Genomic DNA, 16,374 nt, shown 5'->3' with positions numbered 1-16,374 from the left:
TAAATTCATGCAATATGAAATAAACCCCATCTTGTTATCCTCGATGGCAACGATGCAATATATGCCTTGCTGCCCCTTTTGTCACTGGGAAAGGACACCGCAAGATCGAACCCAAAGCTAAGCACTTCTCCCATGACAAGAACTACCAATCTAGTTGGCCAAACCAAACGGACAATTCGAAGAGACTTGCAAAGATAACCAATCATACATAAAAGAATTCAGAGAAGATTCAAACATTACTCATAGATAGACTTGTTCATAAACCCACAATTCATTGGTCTCAACAAACACACCGCAAAAATAAGATTACATCGAATAGATCTCAACAAGAGAGGGGGAGAACTTTGTATTGAGATTCAAAGAGAGAGAAGAAGCCATCTAGCTACTAACTATGGACCCGAAGGTCTGAGGTAAACTACTCACACTTCATCGGAGAGGCTATGATGATGTAGAAGCCCTCCGTGATGACGTCCCTCTTCTGGCAGAGCTCCGGAACAGGCCCCAAGATGGGATCTCGTGGATACAGAAAGTTGCGGCGGTGGAATTATGTTTTTAGCTCATGTTCTGATCGTTTGGGGGTACGTGTGTATATATAGGAGGAAGGAGTACGCCGGAGCAGCACCGAGGGACCCACGAGGCAGGGGGCGCGCCCTAGGGGGGGTGCCCCCCACCCTCGTGACCGCCTCTTTTGTTCCTTGGAGCAGGGTCCAAGTCTCCTGGATCATGTTCGGTGAGAAAATCACGTTCCCGAAGGTTTTATTCTGTTTGGACTCCGTTTGATATTTCGTTTCTGCGAAACACTAAAATAGGCAAAAAAAAGCAGCAATTCTGGGTTGGGCCTCCAGTTAATAGGTTAGTCCCAAAAATAATATAAAAGTGGAAAATAAAGCCCAATATAGTCCAAAACAGTAGATAATATAGCATGGAGCAATCAAAATTATAGATACGTCGAAGACGTATCAGGCATCCCCAAGCTTAATTCCTGCTCGTCCTCGAGTAGGTAAATGATAAAAAGAGAATTTTTGATGCGGAGTGCTACTTGGCATAATTTCAATGTAAATCTTCTTAATTGTGATATGAATATTCAGATTCGAAAGATTGAAGACAAAAGTTCATATTGACATAAAAATAATAATACTTCAAGCATACTAACAAAGCAATTATGTCTTCTCAAAATAACATGGCCAAAGAAAGTTATCCCTACAAAATCATATAGTCTGGCTATGCTCTATCTTCACCACACAAAGTATTTAAATCATGCACAACCCCGATGACAAGCCAAGCAATTGTTTCATACTCTAACTTTTTCAATCTTCACGCAATACATGAGCATGAGCCATGGATATAGCACTATAGGTGGAATAGAATGGTGGTTGTGGAGAAGACAAAAAGGAGAAGATAATATCACATCAACTAGGCATATCAACGGGCTATGGAGATGCCCATCAATAGATATCAATGTGAGTGAGTAGGGATTGCCATGCAACGGATGTACTAGAGCTATAAGTATATGAAAGCTCAAAAAGAAACTAAGTGGGTGTGCATCCAACTTGCTTGCTCATGAAGACCTAGGGCAATTTGAGGAAGCCCATCATTGGAATATACAAGCCAAGTTCTATAATGAAAAATTCCCACTAGTATATGAAAGTGATAACATGAGAGACTCTCTACTATGAAGTGGTGCTACTTTGAAGCACAAGTGTGGTAAAAGGATAGTAACATTGTCCCTTCTCTCTTTTTCTCTCATTTTTTTATTTGGGCCTTTTCTTTTTTTTTATGGCCTCTTTTTTTATTTGGGCTTCTTTGGCCTCTTTTATTTATTTTTCGTCCGGAGTCTCATCCTGACTTATGGGGGAATCATAGTCTCCATTATTCTTTCCTCACTGGGACAATGCTCTAATAATGATGATCATCACACTTTTATTTTTGTTATAACTCAACAATTACAACTCGATACTTAGAACAAAATATGAATCTATGTGAATGCATCCGGCGGTGTACCGGGATATGCAATATGACAATGGTGGAGTGTGTCATGATGAACTAGTTGGTGGAAAGTTGCATGGCAATATATCTCGGAATGGCTATGGAAATGCCATAATAGGTAGGTATGGTGGCTGTTTTGAGGAAGGTATATGGTAGGTGTATGATACCGGCGAAAGGTGCGCGGTATTAGAGAGGCTAGCAAAGGTGGAAGGGTGAGAGTGCGTATAATCCATGGACTCAACATTAGTCATAAAGAACTCATATACTTATTGCAAAAATCTAGAAGTTATCAAAGCAAAGTATTACGCGCATGCTCCTAGGGGGATAGATTGGTAGGAAAAGACCATCGCTCGTCCCCGACCGCCACTCATAAGGAAGACAATCAATAAATAAATCATGCTCCGACTTCATCACATAACGGTTCACCATACGTGCATACTAAGGGAATCACAAACTTTAACACAAGTATTCTTTAAATTCACAACTACTCAACTAGCATGACTTTAATATTATCACCTCCATATCTCAAAACAATTATCATGCTTCAATCTTTTCTTAGTATTCAACACACTCAAAAGAAAGTTTCACAAATCTTGAATACCAAGCATATTATTATTAAGCAAATTACCATGCTATTAAGAGACTCTCAAAATAATTTAAGTGAAGCATGAGAGATCAATAGTTTCTTTAAAACAAATCCACCACCGTGCTCTAAAAGATCTAAGTGAAGCACATAGAGCAAAATTATAACGCTCAAAAGATATAAGTGAAGCACATAGAGCAAAATTACTTAGCTCAAAAGATATAAGTGAAGCACATAGAGCAAAACTACTTAGCTCAAAAGATATAAGTGAAGCACATAGAGTATTCTATCAAATTTTAATTCATGTATGGCTCTCTCAAAAGGTGTGTACAGCAAGGATGATTGTGGCATACTAAGACACAAAGACACAAATAATACAAGATGCTACAAGCAAAACACATATCATGTTGGTGAATAAAAATATAGCTCCAAGTAAATTACCGATGGAAGTGGACGAAAGAGGGGATGCCTTCCGGGGCATCCCCAAGCTTTGACTTCTTGGTGTCCTTGGATTATCTTGGGGGTGCCATGGGAATCACCAAGCTTAGGCTCTTGCCACTCCTTGTTCCATGATCCATCAAAAGAATTCACTCAAAACTTGAAAACTTCACAACACAAAACTCAAAATAGAAAACTCGTGAGCTCCGTTAGCGAAAGAAAACAAAAGACCACTTCAAGGTACTGTAATGAACTCATTCTTTATTTATATTTGTGTTAAACCTACTGTATTCAAACTTCTCTATGGATTATAAACTATTTTACTAGCCATAGATTCATCAAAATAAGCAAACAACACACGAAAAAAAGAATCTGTCAAAAACAGAACAGTCTGTAGTAATCTGTAGCTAGCGCAAGATCTGGAACCCCAAAAATTCTAAAATAAATTTCTGGACGTTAGGAATTTATCTATTAATCATCTGCAAAAATAATTAACTAAATAGAACTCTCCAAATAAAAATGATAGCAGTTCTCGTGAGCGCTAAAGTTTCTGTTTTTTTACAGCAAGTTCAACAAGACTTTCCCCAAGTCTTCCCAACGGTTCTACTTGGCACAAACACTAATTAAACACAAAAAACACAACCAAAACATAGGCTTTTATTTATTACTAAGCAGGAGCAAAAAGCAAGGAATAAAAATAAAATTGGGTTGCCTCCTAACAAGCGCTATCGTTTAACGCCCCTAGCTAGGCATAAAAGCGAGGATAGATCTAGGTATTGCCATCTTTGTTAGGCAATCCATAAGTGGCTCTCATGATAGTTTCATATGGTAATTTTATTTTGTTTCTAGGAAAGTGTTCCATGCCCTTTTTAATGGAAATTGAAATCTAAATATTCCCTTCCTTCATATCAATAATCGCACCAACCGTTCTAAGGAAAGGTCTACCAAGAATAATAGTGCAAGAAGGATTGCAATCTATATCAAGAACAATGAAATCTAGGGGCACATAATTTCTATTTGCAACAATAAGAACATTATTAATCCTCCCCACAGGTTTCTTAATAGTGGAATCCGCAAGATGCAAGTTTAGAGAGCAATCATCAAAATTACGGAAATCTAGCAAATCACACAAAGTCTTGGGAATAGTAGAGGCACTAGCACCCAAATCACACAAAGCATAAAACTCATGATCTTTAATTTTAATTTTAATACTTGGTTCCCACTCATCATAGAGTTTTCTAGGGATAGAAACCTTCAACTCAAGTTTTTCTTCGTAAGATTGCATCAAGGCATCAACAATATGTTCGGTGAAGGCTTTATTTTGACTATAAGCATGTGCAGAATTTAGCACGGATTGCAACAAGGAAATACAATCAATTAAAGAGCAACTTTCATAATTAAATTCCTTGAAATCCAATATAGTGGGTTTAGCAACATCTAGATTTTTATTTCTTTCTATCACACTTTCATCAATGTCATCATCAAGATCTAAATACTCCAAATTTTTAGAACGCCTTCTAGGTAAAGGAAGATCATATTCAGTTTCATCAAGATTTATATTGCAAAACAAAGATTTAATAGGGGACACATCAATAACTTTTAGATCTTCATCTTCATTTTCATAGGAATTGGAAGAACACCCTTTAATAAAGGCATCTTTGGAAGCACGCATCCTAGCGGTTCTTTCCTTGCACTCATCAATGGAAATTATCATGGCTTTGAGAGACTCATTGATATCATGCTTAGTAGGAATAGATCTAAGCTTTAAACAATCAATCTCAAGAGAAAATCTATCAACGTTTCTAGCCAAATCATCAACTTTAAGCAATTTCTCTTCAAGCAAAGCATTAAAATTCTTTTGTGAATTCATAAACTCTTTAGCACTATTCTCAAATTTAGAGGGCATCTTATTATAATTTCCATGAGAGTTGTTGTAGGAATTCCCATAATTATTAGAAGGATTACTATGATATGGCCTAGGATTAAAATTCCCTCTATAAGCGTTCTTACTAAAATTATTCCTACCAACAAAATTCACATCCATAGATTCATTGTTATTCTCAATCAAAGTAGACAAAGGCATATCATTAGGATCATAAGAAACACTCTTAGTAGCAAATAATTTCATAAGTCCATCCATCTTTCCACTCAACACATTGATTTCTTCTATCGCATGCACCTTTTTATTAGAAGATCTTTCAGTATGCCATTGAGAATAATTAACCATAATATTATCTAGGAGTTTAGTAGCATCTCCTAAAGTGATTTCCATAAAAGTGCCTCCCGCGGCCGAATCTAAAAGATTTCTAGAAGCAAAATTCAATCCGGCATAAAATTTTTGTATGACCATCCACAAATTCAAACCATGACTAGGGCAATTACGTATCATTAATTTCATTCTCTCCCAAGCTTGTGCAACATGTTCATGATCAAGTTGCTTAAACTTCATAATATCGTTTCTAAGAGAGATGATCTTAGTGGGAGGAAAATACTTAGAGATAAAAGCATCTTTGCACTTGTTACATGAATCAATACTATTCTTAGGCAAAGACGAAAACCAAGCTTTAGCACGATCTCTAAGCGAAAAAGGAAATAGCTTCAATTTAACGACATCATTATCGACATGTTTTTTCTTTTGCATATCACATAAATCAACGAAGCTATTCAGATGAGTAGCGGCATCTTCACTAGGAAGGCCGGCGAATTGATCTTTCATAACAAGATTCAACAAAGCAGTATTAATTTCACAAGATTCAACATCGGAAAGAGGAGCAATCCGAGTACTAAGGAAATCATTATTATTGGTATTGGTGAAGTCACACAATTTGGTATTATCTTGAGTCATCGCGACAAACAAGCAAACTAGCACACAAGCAAACAAGAGCAAACGGGAAAAAGAGGCAAATAGAGAGGGAGGATAGAGAGAGAGAGGGCGAATAAAACGACAAGGGTGAATTGGGGGGAGAGGAAAACGAGAGGCAAATGGCAAATAATGTAATGCGAGAGATAGGGATTGTGATGGGTACTTGGTATGTTGACTTTTTGCGTAGACTCCCTGGCAACGGCGCCAGAAATCCTTCCTGCTACGTCTCGAGCTTGCGTTGGTTTTCCCGGAAGAGGAAGGGATGATGTAGCAGAGTAGTGTAAGTATTTCCCTCAGTTTTTGAGAACCAAGGAATCAATCTAGTAGGAGCCCACGCTCAAGTCCCTCGTACCTGCACAAAACGATAGCTACTCGCAACCAACGCGATTAGGGGTTGTCAATCCCTTCACGGTCACTTATGAGAGTGAGATCTGATAGATATAATATTTTTGGTATTTTTGGTATAAAGATGCAAAGTAAATAGTAAAGGCAAAGTACAAAGCAAAGCAAGATTAAAGTAATGGAGATTGATATGCTGAGAATAGACACGGGGGCCATAGGTTTCACTAGTGGCTTCTCTCAAGAGCATAAGTATTCTACGGTGGGTGAACAAATTACTGTTGAGCAATTGACAGAATTGAGCATAGTTATGATAATATCTAGGCATGATCATGTATATAGGCATCACGTCCGTGACAAGTAGATCGAAACGATTCTGCATCTACTACTATTACTCCACTCATCGACCGCTATCCAGCATGCATCTAGAGTATTAAGTTAAAAACAGAGTAACACCTTAAGGAAGATGACATGATTTAGAGAGATAAATTCATGCAATATGAAATAAACCCCATCTTGTTATCCTCGGTGGCAACGATGCAATACGTGCCTTGCTGCCCCTTCTGTCACTAGGAAAGGACACCGCAAGATCGAACCCAAAGCTAAGCACTTCTCCCATGGCAAGAACTACCAATCTAGTTGGCCAAACCAAACGGATAATTCGAAGAGACTTGCAAAGATAACCAATCATACATAAAAGAATTCAGAGAAGATTCAAATATTATTCATAGATAGACTTGATCATAAACCCACAATTCATCGATCTCAACAAACACACCGCAAAAATAAGATTACATCGAATAGATCTCCACAAGAGAGGGAGAGAACTTTGTATTGAGATTCAAAGAGAGAGAAGAAGCCATCTAGCTACTAACTATGGACCCGAAGGTCTGAGGTAAACTACTCACACTTCATCGGAGAGGCTATGATGATGTAGAAGCCCTGCGTGATGACGGCTCTCTTCCGGCGGAGCTCCAGAACAGGCCCCAAGATGGGATCTCGTGGATACAGAAAGTTGCGGCGGTGGAATTAGGTTTTTGGATCCTGTTCTGATCGTTTGGGGGTACGTGTGTATATATAGGAGGAAGGAGTACGCCAGAGGAGCACCGAGGGGCCCACGAGGCAGGGCCCCCCCCCACCCTCGTGACCGCCTCTTTTGTTCCTTGGAGCAGGGTCCAAGTCTCCTGGATCACGTTCGGTGAGAAAATCACGTTCCCGAAGGTTTTATTCCATTTGGACTCCGTTTGATATTCCGTTTCTTCGAAACACTGAAATAGGCAAAAAAACAGCAATTCTGGGCTGGGCCTCCAGTTAATAGGTTAGTCCCAAAAATAATATAAAAGTGGAAAATAAAGCCCAATATAGTCCAAAACAGTAGATAATATAGCATGGAGCAATCGAAAATTATAGATACGTTGGAGACGTATCATGTAGCAAATAGTGTTCTAAAGGATCACTAGGAGGTATGGCAATAGAAGCAAGACCAATAATTTCATCCTTACTAGGTAATTCTTCCTCACGATGTTGTTTACTAAATTTAGAGAAATTAAACTCATGAACCATATCATCCAAGCCAACAGTAACAACATTCTTTGTGCAATCTATGGTAGCATTGACAGTATTTAAGAAGGGTCTACCAAATATAATGGGACAAAAACTATCTTGTGGGGAACCAACAACAAGAAAATCAGCAGGATATTTAGTTTTCCCACACAAGACTTCAACATCTCTAACAATTCCCATTGGTGAAATAGTATCTCTATTACCAAGTTTAATAGTAACATCAATTTCTTCTAACTCAACAGGTGCAATGTCATGCATAATTTCTTTGTATAAGTCAATAGGTATTGCACTAGCACTAGCACCCATATCACATAAGCCGTGATAACAATGATCTCCTATTTTAACAGAAATAATAGGCACGCCTACCACATGTCTATGTTTATCTTTATCACAAGGCTTAGCAATTCTAGCAGTTTCACCTTCGAACTGAATAACATGCCCATCAATATTATCAGACAAGAGATCTTTAACAATAGCAATATTAGGTTCTACTTTAACTTTCTCAGGAGCTGTATAAGTTCTAATATTGCTTTTACAAACAACAGTTGAAGCTTTAGCATGATCCTTTATTCTAACAGGGAAAGGTGGTTTCTCAACATAAGAAGTAGGAACAATAGGATCATTATAAGTGACAGTCTTTTCTTCAACTTTAATAGGTGCAGCTACTTTTACTTCTATGGGAGGATGATATTTAAACCACTTCTCCTTAGGGAGATCAACATAAGTAGCAAAAGATTCACAGAAAGAAGCTACTATCTCAGAGTCAAGTCCATATTTAGTGCTAAACTTACGGAAAATATCAGTGTCCATAAAAGATTTAACACAATCAAACTTAGGTTTCATACCTGACTCCTTACCTTCGTCGAGGTCCCAATCTTCAGAGTTGCGTTTAATTCTATCCAATAAATTCCATCTGAATTCAACAGTCTTCATCATAAAAGAGCCAGCACAAGAAGTATCGAGCATGGTGCGATTGTTATCAGAAAGCCGAGCATATAAATTTTGAATAATCATTTCTCTTGAGAGCTCATGATTGGGGCATGAATATAACATTGATTTAATCCTCCCCCAAGCTTGAGCAATGCTTTCTCCTTCGTGAGGCCAGAAATTATATATATAATTGCGACCACGATGAACAAGATGCATAGGGTAATACTTCTGATGAAATTCCAACTTCAGTCTTTTATAGTCCCATGATCTCATATCATCATATAGCCTATACCATATCAATGCGTCTCCCTTCAAAGATAAAGGGAAGACCTTCTTCTTAGCAACATCATCGGGTATACCTACAAGCTTAAATAATCCACAAACTTCATCCACATATATTAAGTGCCCATCAGGATGCTTTGTTCCATCTCCTGTAAAAGGGTTAGCTAGCAGTTTTTCCATCATACCCGAAGGAAATTCAAAGGGAGTTTCATTTTCAATAGGTTCAGTAGGTTGAGGAGCAACTCTTTGCTCTATTGGACGGGGTGAAGATACCCCGAACAAGCCCCTCAAAGAATTACTTTCCATAGTAGCAAGTGACAGTAAATTTCAGCACACTATATAAATTTTTCCTTACCAAATTCCACCTACCAAAGGCGCTACACTCCCCGGCAACGACGCCAGAAAAGAGTCTTGATGACCCACAAGTATAGGGGATCTATCATAGTCCTTTCGATAAGTAAGAGTGTCGAACCCAACGAGGAGCAGAAGGAAATGATAAGCGATTTTCAGCAAGGTATTCTCTGCAAGTACTTAAATAAGTGGAAACAAATAGTTTTGTGATAAGATAAATTGTAACGAGAAACAAGTAACAAAAGTAAATAAAGTGCAGCAAGGTGTCCCAATCCTTTTTTAGCAAAGGACAAGCCGGAACAAACTCTTATAATAGGAAAAGCGCTCCCGAGGACACATGGGAATATCGTCAAGCTAGTTTTCATCACGTTCATATGATTCGTGTTCGATACTTTGATAATTTGATATGTGGGTGGACCGGTGCTTGGGTGCTGTTCTTACTTGAACAAGCATCCCACTTATGATTAACCTCTATTGCAAGCATCGGCAACTACAACAAAAGTATTAAGGTAAACCTAACCATAGCATGAAACATATGGATCCAAATCAGCCCCTTACGAAGCAACGTATAAACTAGGGTTTAAGCTTCTGTCACTCTAGCAACCCATCATCTACTTATTACTTCCCAGTGCCTTCCTATAGGCCCAAATAATGGTGAAGTGTTATGTAGTCGACATTCACATAACACCACTAGAGGCTAGACAACATACATCTTATCAAAATATCAAATGAATATCAAATTCACATGACTACTAATAGCAAGACTTCTCCCTTGTCCTCAGGAACAAACGTAATTACTCACAAAGCATATTCATGTTCATAATCAGAGGGGTAATAATATGCATATAGGATCTGAACATATGATCTTCCACCAAATAAACCAACTAGCATCAACTACAAGGAGTAATCAACACTACTAGCAACCTACTAGCACCAATCCCGGACTTTGAGACAAGAATTGGATACAAGAGATGAACTAGGGTTTGGAGATGAAATGGTGCTGGTGAAGATGTTGATGGAGATTGCCCTCTCCCGATGAGAGGAGAATTGGTGATGACGATGGTGATGATTTCCCCCTCCCGGAGGGAAGTATCCCCGACAGAACAGCTCTGTCGGAGCTCTAGATTGGTTCCGCCAAGGTTCCGCCTCGTGGCAGCGGAGTATCGTCCCGAAAAGTTCCTTTTGATTTTTTTCTCATCGAAAGACTTCATATAGGAGAAGATGGACGTCGGAGAGCCACCAGGGGGCCCACGAGGTAGGGGGGCGCGCCCTAGGGGGGCGCCCCCCACCCTCGTGAGCAGGGTGTGGCCCCCCTGGCCTTCATCTTTGGCGAGGATTTTTCTTTATTTATTTTAAGATGTTCCGTGGAGTTTCAGGACTTTGGGAGTTGCGCAAAATAGGTCTCTAATATTTGCTCCTTTTCCAGCCCAGAATTCCAGCTGCCGGCATTCTCCCTCCTTATGTAAACCTTGCAAAATAAGAGAGAATAGCCATAAGTGTTGTGACATAAAGTGAAATAACAGTCCATAATGCAATAAATATCGATATAAAATCATGATGCAAAATGGACGTATCACCAGGCTGACTTGGGCCTGCTCACTCCGACCTCTCCCTCGGCGGCCGGTCTCCAAATGGAGCCTCCGGGGCGATAGGGCCGTCCCCGGCCCCGTCCCCCAGTTCTCCCACTGGAGGCGCCCCGCCCAGACGTGGGGTCGGCCATACAGCCTCCGTAGGCTGCTATGACTCCGGCTCCGCTGGCTCCTCGTGGCGCTCCCTGCTCGGTGTTCCCTGCTCCTCCCCTGGTGCTTCCGTGGTCCGCTGCCGAGGGACTGTCGGTGGTGGTGACCACCCCGGTGCTCCCCTACCCTCCCCCTCAACGGCGGCCCTCTCCAGGAGGGGCAGATCAACCTCGACCCCGGTGACTTCCTCACGCCGTAGTGCTCGGATCAAGGCGGCCAGACCAGTGGGTAGTCCGGCTCTGCCTATCCCCAAGCAGGCGGCACTCTGGGCCGCTGCCCGGAACCTCGAGCCAGGTACCACGTCCATCCCGGCCACCTCTGCTACATGCTCCTTTTCTGCTTTGGAGTCGGCTCCGCTTGGCCACGTCGCTAAGGTGGCGGCGGACTCAACCATAGTGTTTCAGGGGGGAGGTTGCCTCCCGCTAGTTCAGATTGAGGCCATCCGTGCATGGGAAATCCTAGATGCTCGCCTCGCCGAGGCCCGTGCACGGGCCCCGCCTCCCTCGGGCGCGCCCTCCGGGGCTGGCCCAAGCAACCCTCCCCGTGCGGCGACCGCTCCGAATGAGATCCACAATCGCCCCCGCTCCCGCACCGCTGCCCAGAGCGCCTCACGTGTCTTGGGGTCAAGCAGCCCCCCGATGGATGCGTGATGCGAGCCCTCTTCTGGAACATCTGCGGTTTCGGTGAAGATGGTCGATGCCACCAACTTATTAAATACATGTGAACCGAGTGAATCGACATTGTGGCCATTCAAGAAACAATGCGTACGGAGTTCTCCCTATCGGAACTTGAGCATTTGAGCTTTGACCTGTTTGCTTGGCACTGGCTCCCTTCTAGTGGGAGCACGGGCCACTCGGGTGGCATCCTCCTAGGAGGAAAGGATGCCACCTTTGAGGGGGGCAGCATGGACCGGGGCGAGTTCTTCGTTAGCATGGAGGTTTTCGAGCGGCCCCTAAACTTCAAATGGGAAATCATTGCGGTTTATGGTCCGGCCGATCACCGCCATTTGGAGACCTTCCTCGCTGAGCTACGTAGGAAGGTAGTGGCCTCCCAGCTACTGGTGGTAGTGGGCGGCGACTTCAACCTCATCGTGATGGAAGAAGAAAAGAGCAATAATTTAGTGAACTTTCCTCGGATGCAAATGTTCAATGATTGCATCGCAGACATGGGACTTCATGAGCTCGATCTGGTTGGAGCCAGGTTCACTTGGACAAACCGCCAAGTTGATCCGACTCGATCAGTCCTCGATCAGGTCTTCGCCTCCCCTGAGTGGGAGATTCGTTGCCCCCTAGCATCGCTTCGGGCGATCACACGGATTGGTTTAGATCACGTCCCCCTCCTCCTCTCTTCGGAGAACGAGCGCCCCCCTGCCACCATGCTTTCACTTCGAAACCTTCTGGTTGCCTCAGCCTGGATTCACCGCCGCGGTAGTCGCCGGGTGGCATGAGGCGCGTGATGCCCCCCACCGCTCCCTTTCAGCCGTGGATTCGTGGCATTTCTGCGCTAAGAGGGCTCGGCAATTCATGAAAGGCTGGGGTGCCAACATGGGTCGGGACATTCGTGAGCGTAAGAAGGCCCTTCTGTAGGGCATCCAGGCCCTTGATTTGCGGGCTGGCATTGCTGGCCTCTCGGCCGATGAATGGATGCTTCGGTGCGACCTGGAAGACCAGCTCACAGTCATCTACACGGACAAGGAGGCCTACTGGCGCATGCAGGGTATGCAGAATTGGGTCCTCAAGGGGGGCGCTAATACTACCTATTTCCAGGCCATCGCTAACGATCGTAGACGCCATAACTTCACCCCCTCATGTGGGATGGAGCGACCCTCCTGCAGTGGCCGGAGGACATCCGGACCCATGTAGATAGCTTTTACAGAGACCTATTCTCTGCCTCCCCTCGGGGAGGTCTTGCCCTAGCGCAAGACATTTGGCCTGCGCACAGTTGCATTTCGCCCTCAGATAACGCAGCCCTCATGGCACCATTCTCCGAGGCTGAAGTTTGGGCGGCAATTAAGGGCATGAACCCATCCTCAGCACCCGGCCCGGATGGCCTCCCAGTGAAGTTCTTCCAGACCTTCTGGGAGATGATTAAACCTCAGGTGATGGACCTATTTGATGAGTTCTTTTTTGGGTCCATCGCCCTAGCCCGGCTGAACTATGGGATAATCACCCTCGTCCCCAAAGTGACTGGGGCCTCGGACATCCGTCAATTCCGTCCGATTACGGTGATTAACGTCATCTTCCGCATCCTCGCGAAGGGGTACACCATCAGGGTGGCCCCTTTGGGCGACCGGATCACCCACCCTGATCAGTCAACCTTCATCCAGGGGCGCCATATCCTTGACGGAGTCTTGGTGTTCCACGAAGCTCTCCATGAGGTGCACTCCAAACATCTCAAGGCAGTCTTCCTGAAACTGGATTTCCACAAGGCTTATGACACGGTCAGTTGGACCTTCGCCCGGAAATGCCTAATCTGTAAGGGCTTCGACGACCGGTGGGTGACCAGGGTGACGCAGTTGGTATCCTCGGGTCGCACCGCGGTGAACATTAATGGGGAGATCGACCCATTCTTCCCCACATTCTGTGGGGTGCATCAGGGCGATCCCTTCTCCCCATTAATGTTCGTTGATGCTCTGGCTGCCATCCTTGATAAGGCCAAGGCTGCGGGTCACATTAAGGGCATAGTCCCACACCTTGTTGGGGGAAACGGGATTTCCCTTCTCCAATATGCGGATACCACCATTATCATGGTGGAAGGTTCAGTGAGTGATATTTCAAACCTCAAGTTCCTTCTGCTGTGCTTCCAGCAGATGTTAGGCCTTAGGATCAACTTCGACAAGAGTCAGGTGATGGTCTTGGGATACTCCCAAGACGAGCGACAGAGCATTGCAGATCGGCTTAACTGCCAGCTCGGGTGCTTCCCCATGACTTATCCGGGGATACCCATTAGTGACTCCCGGCTCACGGTGGCTGAGCTGTGCCCCACGGTGGGGAAGCTCCAGCACCGCATCAAGCCCTGGCAGGGTCGGTGGCTCTCGAAGGCAGCCCGTACGGTGCTCATCAACTCGTCCCTGTCCAGCCTACTCTTATTCATCATGAGCTTCTACAGCCTTTCGGAGACTCTTCATAACGAGATTGCCACTGTTCAGGGGCGGTTCTTCTGGGCCGACGAGGGCGATAAGCAAAAGTATCACATGGTTCGGTGGTCAAAGATCTGCAAACCTTGCGACCAGGGCGGACTCGGGATCATGTCCTCAAAATGCATGAACATTGCCCTTCTGACTCGGTGGCTCTGGCAGATTGCCAACGGAGATGGTGGTCTGTGGTTCCATATCATTCAGCAGAAATATCTCCGCGGCCAGCCTCTCGCCTTCTGCCAGCGGTCTGGGGCTCCCAGTTCTGGCAATCCATCATTCAGCTCCTTCCTGTCCTCCAGATCGGGACCTCGATCGAGATTGGGTCCGGCACCGCCACGCTGTTCTGGTTTGATAGATGGACTGGCGACAGCCCCTTGCGGCCCGCTTTCCGGACTTGTTCTCCATCACGGCGGCCCCGCGGATTTCCGTCGCGACCGCCCTTATTGACTTAGGGCAACTCGTGTTCCAGAGACCTTTTGGCACGGCTGAGAACGTGGACTGGCAGGAGCTGCTTGACTGCATTGCTCTCCACGAGCCAGATCTCATGACGGAAGATGACCGCTCCAAATGGCAACTAGAGCCTTCTGGGCAATTCTCCACCAAATCTCTCTACATGACCATCGCCCCTCGCTTGGCCATGAGGCGCTCACCTCCATCTGGGAGATTCGCCTCCCCCTGAAAATTAGGATCTTATTGTGGCAATGGATTCGCGGTCGCCTCCCATCCGACGTAGAGGTCCTGAAGCGCAATGGCCCTGGGGATGGGCGTTGCCCGCTATGCGGGCCTGAAGAAGATTCAAACCATATCTTCTTCACCTGCGTGTCCGCGCAGTTCCTATGGAGTTGTTTCTGCAAGTTAGTGGGTGGAAGCTGGGACCATAACAACTCCCCCGCTCTCTTTGCCGAACTTCAGGCGATCCCACTCGCGGCGCGCCACATTAGGTGGCTGGCCATTGGGGTGCTTACCTGGACGCTGTGGACTGTTAGGAATAAACTTGTGATTCAGCGTATATCTATTCGTCATGCTACTGACGCTTTGTTCAAATGGTCTGGTAACTTGCAGCTTTGGCGGCCGCTTAGCCATCCCAGGGAGAGAGACGCCATCACCTCCATTATCACCCAGCTTCGCGTGATGGCTCTCCGGATGGCTCCACCGCTCCCCCCACCACCACTGGAACCAGATTAGATCGTCGTCTTCACGCCTCCGCCACCGCCATGTTTGTGTTGTTTCGCCGCTCGTTTGTGTTGGGCTTGTTGTGATGTGCCCACAGCTGAACTTGGGTCTGCCTATGTTTGTGCGTGTGTGTGTTGGACCTTGCCCGCGGTGGCTTTGTGGTGTGTTCAGTTGTGACCTTGACTCTGTATGATTGATGGTTGCTTTATTTATAAAGCGGGGCGAAAGCCTTTTTTGGCAAAGTACAAGACATGATCATGTTCGTGGAGGGGATCTTATGGCATGTACAATGGTGTTATTTTAGGACTGCCACGTAGGATAAATGATGAGGTGGAGGAGATGATCTCTTAGCACAATATGTCTCATCATATTTTCAGAAATAACTAGTTATTGAAGATAAGGCTAAGAAATGACCCATTGTAGACATTTCTTTTTGTCATCTCTAAATTACATGCAAGACTTAAAATGAGACTATCTTATCAACCATTGTACATGCCCTTAAGCTATGCTAACTAGGTTAAGGACTTGTAGTAATATTTCTATTTATATTGTTGCAACGCATGGATATTTTTGTTGGTAAAAGAAACCGAAATGAATCGGTAGCGTGCAGACTTGAATGCCTCGTCACCCAGCTGCCCGCCGCCGCCGCCGCCCTCCCTCGTCGTCCGCCCGCCGCCAATATATGGACGGAGAGTAGCAGATCCAGCACCCGCCGATCCCGTCTGCCCCAGCCAGCCCCCTTCGCCCCCGCCGTTTCCCTCCGCCCCTGCCGTGTCGCGAGCTGGAGCGGGAGCTCCTCCAGCTGCGAGGAGCTGGCTATCATGATCGAATGGGGAAGGAAAAGATAGTGTGGACTACACAGGAAACTGACTAGTGACCATGAGGGGCTTCAGTGTGGTCACTTGCACCTACTCCAGTGAAGAAACACATCGTCGTGGTCATCTGACTCACGAGGAGTCCCGACCACGTCGTGCCCGGGGCCGATGGGGCG

The sequence above is a fragment of the Triticum aestivum genome, chromosome 5A (genome assembly GCF_018294505.1).
Source record: "Triticum aestivum cultivar Chinese Spring chromosome 5A, IWGSC CS RefSeq v2.1, whole genome shotgun sequence".
Classification (NCBI taxonomy): domain Eukaryota; kingdom Viridiplantae; phylum Streptophyta; class Magnoliopsida; order Poales; family Poaceae; genus Triticum; species Triticum aestivum.
Note: the sequence above shows the minus strand (reverse complement) of the source record.